Source organism: Ambystoma mexicanum, chromosome 1p (assembly GCF_040938575.1).
Source record: "Ambystoma mexicanum isolate Mex_15411 chromosome 1p, UKY_AmexF1_1, whole genome shotgun sequence".
Classification (NCBI taxonomy): Eukaryota; Metazoa; Chordata; class Amphibia; order Caudata; family Ambystomatidae; genus Ambystoma; species Ambystoma mexicanum.
In genome coordinates this window covers 140,587,550-140,596,581 of record NC_090921.1, presented here as the reverse complement: position 1 = coordinate 140,596,581, position 9,032 = coordinate 140,587,550, and the positions used below count along the sequence as shown (strand labels likewise).

The 9,032-nt window shown below is 50.6% G+C and overlaps 1 non-coding gene across 1 annotated transcript; it reads left to right on the top strand.

Annotated features, from left to right (window-relative positions):
• The first annotated feature begins 7,017 nt into the window (after window positions 1–7,017).
• On the top strand, window positions 7,018–7,089 carry TRNAC-GCA (transfer RNA cysteine (anticodon GCA)). Its single transcript has one exon. It is a non-coding gene; the product is annotated as a tRNA-Cys (tRNA).
• Window positions 7,090–9,032: the final 1,943 nt, after the last annotated feature.

Here is a 9,032-nt window from a genome sequence, read left to right as displayed (position 1 = left end):
CTCTGCCAAAACCTCACTGGCAGCACATTATCAAGAGCAATTTCGTCATTATTGACATCCTCATATAAATATAATGTACAAAATGATTGTGCGGATTGGAGGGGCCGTATGGCACAGCCTGCTCTATAGGGGATGCAAGGCTGCAATTGCCCGCTGCTTCCCAGTTGATTAGGTTACTGTCTAAGCTAAACAACAGGAGCTGATAATAAGAGAATAATGGTGAACATAAAAATCCTTGCATGAATGGGTTACTTAGATTAATATATTAGCATTCGGACCACTACATTCAGGGCTTCTTTGATACCAGGGTCCTGTTCCCAGGTGTCTCCCCCTGGGGGTTTGATCTACTATGTATGTTCCCTGATGCCTTATGATACGAACAGACATGTGTTGGTTTAAAGAGAATATACTGTTACGCAGGATTATGTTTTATGGTGGGTGTTCCGGAATGGTCAGTACGAGGGGGGTCAGATGTGTATTGATATGAATGAGAGTGGGGTGTCAGGGACTGGTGGGCTCTGGTCTGACGACGTGGGGGATGAGAGGGCAGGGGCAGTTTAGTGAAGATGGATGGGCACTTGTGCTGGGGCCTGCTTCGATCTTGCACTCTGTGGAGAGCACTTTCTGTGGAAGTGATACTAAACAATTTCAACACTAAATGGCTGTACATCCATGAGAACAAGGTACGCACGGAGCTGGCAGGGTGTGGCGATGTCTTGGGCTATCTGCGCGAGGAGAAGGGGAAGGGAGAGCTGTTTTTTCACCTGGATGATTTTTAGGCCTAGTAGAAAAGATGGCGTCTATGCCAATGCAAAATGGCATCTGTTTTCGGGCTTGTGAGAATCGCTATTCATATATGTCTTTATGTTCTATTATAAGGGGATGTGCCATGGGTGGGGGTGTCTCTCCCGCATTGGCCTACACATGATCTACTTACCGCAGGAAAGGCTAGGGGTGTGGGATAGGAGAATCTCCTCTCCAACACCCTCCTGGCAGAGGTGATGGCCACAAGGAAAGCAGTTTTCCACAAGAGAAACATGAGCAGGGCCTGATGCAGAGGCTCGAATGGGGCCCCGATGAGCCTCATCAGAAACATGTTGAGTTGCCACACCAGGGCAGGAGCCTTCACCAGCGGGAAAGATCTGAAAAGTCCTTTGAGAAACCCCTTTACGAGTCGGTTGGACCAAAGTGAAGATCTTCCTTGTGACCTGGTGTAGCAGGAGATAGCCACCAAATGTACCTTGATGGAGGCGTGAGTCAGTCCGGCTTTGTCCAAGGATAGCAAGTACTGCAGGATCTGTGGGGCCTTGACCCTCAAAGGGATAATCTTCTGTGACCGGCACAACGTAGGCCCAGCGCCACACGTCCTGTGCTTCCTTGGAAGGCACTGGGGATCAAGTGCCCCCCTGTTTCCTGATGTAGAACATGGCAGTGGTGGTATCCGTGAAGATGCTCACCACCTTGCTTTTCATCAACGGAAGGAACGACCTGAGGACCCAAAACACTGCCCGTAGCTCCAGGATTTTGATATGGAGATCCTTCTCCTCCGGCAACCACAGGCCTCTGGTGTGCAGACGTCTGTTGTGGGTGCCCCAGCCTTCCAGGAAAGCGCCCATGGTGACCGTCTCCTGGTATGGGGCGTTTTGAAATCCCATGCCTTGGCCGATGTTGGAGCGGATGCCCCACCATCCTATTGCCCAATGAAACTTGTTGCTGAGTGGAATCTTGTCCTTGAAGCTTCCGGACACCTGTCTCCAGAGAGCATCCAGGAACTCCTGAAGGGGCCGCATTTGCAACCTGCAAAGCTCGGTGAGGTAGCTGCAGGACGGCATCATGCAGAGTAATGACTTGATGGCCCGCACAGTCGCTGCACCTTCCCTTGAATGACTGCTACCCTCTCCTCTGAGGGTGATGCCGGGCAAGACACTGTATTGAGTCTGGCGCCTAGGAACAGCGCGTCCTGCGATGGTGTTAAGCAGGACTTCGGATAGTTGATGGAGGATCCCAGATATGTCAGTAACTGGATGGTCGTCTCCCTGTGTGCGATGGCCAGCTCCCGTGAGAGGGTACAAATGAGCCAGTCGTCCAGATACGGGTACACGTGTATGCGCCGTAGAGGTAGAAGGGCAGCCACCGGTGCCAGATATTTTGTGAACACTCTGGAGGCCGACTTCAAGCCAAAAGGTAGAGCCTTGAACTGGTAGTGCTGTCCCTGCACTACGAAGCATAGGAACTTTCAATGTTTCTTGTGAATGGGGAAGTGGAAGTAGGCGTCTTCCAGGTCCAACAACGTCAAGAAGTCTCCTTTTTTCAGCTGGTTGAGCACGCTCTGCAATGTGACCATCCTGAAATTTTGGGACTTTAGATATTTGTTGAGACATTCTAGGTCTAGTATGGGCCTCCAGTCCCCTGTCTTCTTTCTGACCAGAAAGTATCTGGAATAGACTTCGGAGCCCCGGAGTCATTGGGGAACTACCTCTATCGCCCCTTATCGCAGGATGGCCCGTACCTCTTCGTTCATGTATGCTGTCCATAAGGCAGAGGGCTGGAGGAGGCATACTAAATACATTTGTTTGCAGCAAGCTACTAAGAGCTGCAGAGGGTCTGATTGCATTCACCTGTTCCAAGCTACTGCTGGCTAGGCTGCAGAGAGATGGAGAGCACTTGATTAGAAACCACTGCTTCTACTGCTGCAGGCTACTGAGGCCGGGGCTGGGCTTAATTGAACACAGCTGCCAGAGTCTGCAATCAGCTCCACCCTGCTGGCCTGCTGGCTGGGAGGGCCTTTATAAGCTCACTTTGAACAGAAGCAGTTGTCAGTCAACTGCTTCCACTGGGAGTTCATGCTGGTGCTCCTGTTACCAGTTTTGAGCTTTCCTGGAAATCTTCTTTTGGCCTTTTGATTCCTGTTGTTGTTGATGCTTGCAGCTCCCTCTCCAGTCTGCTGCAGCCTTCTGCCCGGCTCCTCTGGGCTCCCACCTGACGGCTCTGCCGCACTCCGCTGCCTTCCGCCGCCTTCCGCCCTGCTCCTCTGGGCACCATCCTGATGGCTCTGCCGCACTCCGCTGCCTTCCGCCCTGCTCCTCTGGGCTCCCGCCTGACGGCTTTGCCGCATTCCGCTGCCTTCTGCCCTTCTCCTCTGGGCTTCCCTGCCTGGCAACCTTGCCACACTTCTCTGCCTTCTGCCCTGTTCCTCTGGGCTCCTTGCCTTGCAACCTGCCTGTTCTAGCTTCTGATATCCTATACTGTCCTCTACCTGGTTATTTCTTTCAATGCTGCTTTCTACTTGTAAACATCTTGGTCCACTGTGGTGTCTGCACTTGAATCCGCTTTAGTGTGACCCAGGGTTGGTCTCCGTTCAGATCAGATAAGGGAAGACTTCTGTTGCCTTCACCTAGTCTGTTGAAGTCATACCTGCCTCAGTATATGGTCTTTCAGTTTTACCCTTGCACTGAGTACAACAGTTTCCTCGGCACGCCTAAATCATGACGTTGCTGTATGACTGTTGTTAAGATTAATCTGCTGGTACCTATCCCAAGGGCTTTCCTTAATCCCTGGAGACCCCTTATCATATTCCAGTACACCCTTATTTCTGATCAATCCAAATTGCCCAGTGTACTTGCTTGTCTTTGCCTTTTCTCTGTCTCGTTGTTTGCAGCCTGCTCCTGCAGTTCCTGTGAATACCTGTTTCAACTAACAGCTTGGTATGTAAACTTGGTATGTACCTTTAATCTGTTATATGCTAGCATTGTCTCCGGAATCTCCCTAATCTACTTGCATACAGTGAGAGATCGCCTCTGCCCTGTACTCTCCGCCTAGACTTCTGACACCTTCATCTGGACCTCCTGCCAGAAATTCGAGGCCTTCATCCAGACTTGTCGACGAAGGCATACACTGTTCCCCATCTGTCGGAACCCTGTGTCGGCGATGTCCAACGCCAATGTAATGGAGTGATCCGATGCTACTTCCCGCTCCTGGAAAAGAGCGATTGCCTCCATCCTGTTATCGTCGGGGAGGAACTCCAGTATAGGCCCCAGCTTCTACCACAGCTCCCTATCATACCTGGCTAGGACGCCAGTGTGCTGACCACCATGATAGTGGACGCTGCTGTGTAAATCACCTTCCTTCCCATGGCGTCCATCTTCTTTCCCACGCTTTCCGGAGGGACCGAAGACGACGAGGATGAGTTAGCCGACTGTTTCCTTGCTGCCACCGATACCACCGAATCCGGTGACGGTTGCGACCTCAGGCACTTGGGTGCAGAGGCCACCCAATACTTCTTCTCCAGCCTATCCCGTTTGGCCCTAGCCATACAAGGGTTCTTCATGTGGGCCAGGCCCTCTTCCCACATGTTGTCTAGAAGGGGCACTGCCATGATTGACTTTCTCTTGGCTTTGCGCCGCTGGTACAAGAAACCCTCCTTCCTGGTTTCTTCGTGCACAAGCTGAAATAGTTTGGAGGGTCTAGCGATCATGGAATGGAATGACCCCACCTCATCCGGTGGGGCGCCCTAGGTGGCGCATCCAAATGCAGAAACTCACCATCCGCTGTGACGATATCCTCATCATCGTCCGTAGTTGTGGCTGCATCCGTCCCTGTACCGGTGTCTGGGTCTGCTAGGGGAGAAGGGCCTGACGCAGATGTAGAGGCTGAAATGGGGACGGCGGATGGCGCTTCCCCTTTTTCGTTGGAGGCTGAATGGGGATCTGGGGGACCACTGGAACCGGGCCTGGCGGCATCCTCTTCTGGATCTCTGACACCAATGTGTGAAGGGCCGACAGAATGTCCAGAGACACATCCCTCAGCTGAGCTGGTGGGATCAGAACACTAGGACCCGCACCATCGTCGTCGCCCTCCTGTTCTACGTCCTCATGGACTATGTTTAAGGATTCCTGGTCCTCGTCGTCTGTGGACAAGACCTCCATGGCTTGGGCCACGGCCTGGGGAGGCCTGTTTCAGGCCTCCTCACCACCTTCTCCACCTACCTCCTGCATAGCTTGAACCGGGGACTGAGCTGGTTTTTCCCCATCTGGCATTCCAGCAGACTTTGCCAAAGGCACTGCAGCCCTGTCGTGACTCAGGGGCAGGGAAACCTTCTGTGCTGCAGAGGTTACATTCACTGGGGCAGTCCCCTTAGTCGTGATAGCAGCCGCCACCAGCTCTAACGTCGAAGAAGTCTTATTCTGTGCTGATTGGGCTTACTTGGTCTGTTGGGCCGCCTTCTCCTCTGTATGTGGTTTCTCTGACTTCCACAGTTTAGTCAGGTTGGACGATTTCCTTTTCGAGGAGAAGTTCGATTGCCAGCTGGCAATGGAGTCAGAGGGTGATGTCAATTGCGCCCTGTCCACCTTGGGACCTGCTTCCGCAGCGACCCCTGTGGTCTTGGACTTGCGGTTCTTGGCCTTGTCTTGGGCCCCCACAGATGAGGTTCCCTGAAAGGACGTACAAGACCGCTGCTCAGACGGGACGGTCCTGGGTGAGGCATGACCCTGCTCGGAGCACAGGGCAGTAGCCCTACTGTTCAACCACGCCGCCAGTCTACCGTGCCTGTCCCTCGCCGTCTTCTTCGAGAACCTGAGGCATATCTCACACTCCACTTCCTTGGCTGGTAGTGTTGGCAGCTGCCAAAATATCTAGATGAGTGCACTTGCTGTATTTGCATCAGTGTTGCTTTTCTAGTGTGGCCAATATGGAAGAGAAGGTGGGTTTGGTTCCCACATTAGTCTGAAACCGTGTTGTGATCCGTGCATGATGTAGTTGGTTACCACATGGCCCCAGAGATGTTGGTAGGTGAATTCTTGTAGCATTTTTGGATTGTTGGTGAGTTGGAGATGGGGCTGTAGCTCGTTGAGTCAATGGGCTAGCTGTGGTTTCCTTTAACAATGGTTTAACATGGGTGGGTTTGACTGTAGGCACCAAAATGCAATTTGATGTGAGGCTAAAAAGTCTCATCTGGGTTTTGCCTTCATACTACAAATACTTATAGACCCACAGCACAGGAAACAGTGTGATACGGTGACATGCTCATAGTGATTGTTGGACACAAATGTTCAGCTTATTTATCAGAATGTGAAAAACATTTAAAGTTTACAAATGTGCAAACCGTTTAAATAATATGGCATCCTGGAAATAAAACACACCTTTTTTTAAAAGGCTCCTTTGTGATCTAGTTTCACTGTTATTCTGAAAGAATTCGCAGGATGGCGTTTGCGGGGGCAGGTGTAGTTTTCACCTAAACATTGATACGATTTGGAGGAAATGGCACAGACAATGGTCTTTCTATGTTGATTGAAATCCTGCTAAAAAGTGTTTGCCACGTTCGCATATGGTGCTGTCATGAAGGCCATGGCAGCTTCCGGACCCCCATGAGGCCCACCTTCTCCCCAACAGCAGCGCACATCTCTCCTTCCTCTCCTACTCGTTTCTAACGTGGCAGCCGCGGGTTAAATAGCTGGGCAGTGAGTGGGCACACATCTGCTTTCAGGGGACCGTGCTGCGGCCCAGCCCCGAAAATAAGTACTCTAGGATAGTGCAAAGTGTCAACAACACTCGGCAAAGTAACACTCTGTTTTATAGAGATGTACCGAGATGTTCACTGATCAACCTGCGATATTTGCATCATTAAAGCGACAAGCTGAGCGAAAAGATTACCATTGCCGCTTTATTCCCCACTGTGAATGGCCTACAATGACCAGCATGCAAAGTAAATTGAGCCTAACATTCCAGGTGACCGCTGCTGTGGGGAAATCCGGGCTCATTCCTGCTCTGCACGTACACGATGGGATGAGGGGGGCCATGAAGGCTACGGACTACACCCCAAACGCCCAAACTGTGTCCAGCTTTCCGGTTAAAGTACAAATAACTTTTCTTTCACCAGGAAACTTGTCGTTCCCACTAGCACTCCTTCAATGTTTAAACAGTATTGAGAATCAGCGACAGGTGTGAAAGAAGTAAAGGTGTGCCTCGCAGACACGTCAGCAGGCACATGTGCAGCCAGGATCGTTATTTCAGAAGGCTGGGGGTATAGCTCAGTGGTAGAGCATTTGACTGCAGATCAAGAGGTCCCCGGTTCAAATCCGGGTGCCCCCTTCGCGTATTTTATAGCAAACTGTTTTTAAAAGGCCAGGCTGTATTACTTACACTCTTGCAGTTGCTCTGAATAAAATGAAATATCAGGTCACCAGATTCCTTTCTGTTCCTTCCAGAACATTCTTTGCAGCTTCGGACTGGCCAGCAGGGCAATGCCCTTGATTCTAGAATGGGCTTTTTTTTCTGACCAGAATAGACTACTTGTTTGGGGCCAGTTTCAAACACTACTTTTAACCAATACTGCTTCGCAAATATTTACCAAATTAATTGGTGCTAAATATTTTACCAACAATGCCTCCTTGGGGTGCCTCAGTCCTTTCTGGATAGTAATGAATGTGTGCCACTCTTACAATTGGTGCTTGGACCGATTTTATGCCCCAGTCCAACCCTGTCTCTCTGAGTACCACCAGAGTGGCACACATGGCAGTACTTTGCACAGAGGCCTGAGATGTGTTACTTCCTTTCCCCCATGGCTGCTGTTAGTCTGACTAGCTCTGTTTTCCTTTGAATTCTGGTACTTGTAGTCCTGCGTTTATAACGGAAAAAGTAAAGCTACAAGAGCTATGCCCTGCTCCCCTATCCAGCCCCCACTACCCCAGCTCCATTACCTGTAATCCCTGGATGCCTAGAGTGTGTGAGGGTGTGTGGGGTGTGTGTTTTTCTCAGTGATATAAGAGAGTGGTCCCTTGATTGTACATGGCTGCCTTCCCCTGCACCGGGTTGTGCACCCTTTGCTTTGTTTGAGCTGGCACATCATGCACCTGATTGATGCTACTAGAGGGATGCAGGGCAGTTGCCCCTTGATTGTAACTGGTTGTTTTAGCAATGCCCAGTGGTGGACTGCCCTACAGGCACACCTGGAGATTTCCTGGTGGGCCTCCTGAGGGGGATGAAGTAAAGAATGTGTTACAAAGCTTCCAGTATATGTTAACATGTGGCCGCTTTGGTAAACATTGCCATAGCCACTTTGGGTTCCCAGTCCAGCCCGAGCAATGCCACTAGAGCCTGGCAAGCATGGACACTGAAATTCTGCCATTCTCTGGCTCCAACATAAAACACATTTTTGGGACTTCGAGCATAATTCTAAAATCCAAATTATACAAACTGGTGTATGGGAAGTGTTACTACATCAGCAGACACTCAGTTGTCCTACCTACCCTTCTCTTGGCTTCAGTTAGATCTAGAAGAGGAGAGCGCCTCTCTCTTGTCTCCAACATCTTCAGCCATCCATATCAAAGAGGTGTGGCAACTTCTGGAGTTCAGGACATGGTGTTACCATCCCCAAAGCGATGGGCGGGTGAGTGGTGCTTTTACTAGACTGTCAGGACATGACATAACATAACATGGAAAGCATTGGCAAAGCCAATACCCTTGGCTACTCCCCAAGGCTGCCTCCCGAGGCTCAGGTCTATGCAGCCAGGACAGAGCCAGGGCATTGCAAGGTCGCCATAGGGTGCATGCAATTGAGGCTCTAGCTCTGATTGGCTCGCATGGGAAGGAAGCGCAGCATCACTGCCTTCTCCTCCTGCCTTGGGAAGTGGCTCATGTGATGCAAGTTATGTTCTGCTATCCAGTATTTATACTGCATCCCTCCCCACCATAGTGGTCTTATGGCACCTGAGTCTGACCTTGTCTGAAGTGCTGGGCACTGAGACCGCACCAGGGTGTTGCCAGACCTTGGTCTCTGCATAAGAAAGAAGAGGGTTGGATGAGGTGAGGGACAGTGGGATTAGACATTGGCAAGGTGGCTGGGAATCGCACTTGGGATGTGAGAAAGGTTAAAGTGATTGTGGAATTATGAATTTGTGTTTTTAACTGATCATTTATCAGTCAGTGTGAGAGGAACTATCTGTGATATACAGGGGGTTCACAGCAGGGCCTTACAGTGAAGCAAGTATCTAGACCAGATCATACATGGTACTAGATGTAGTTGGTGTGTGGTT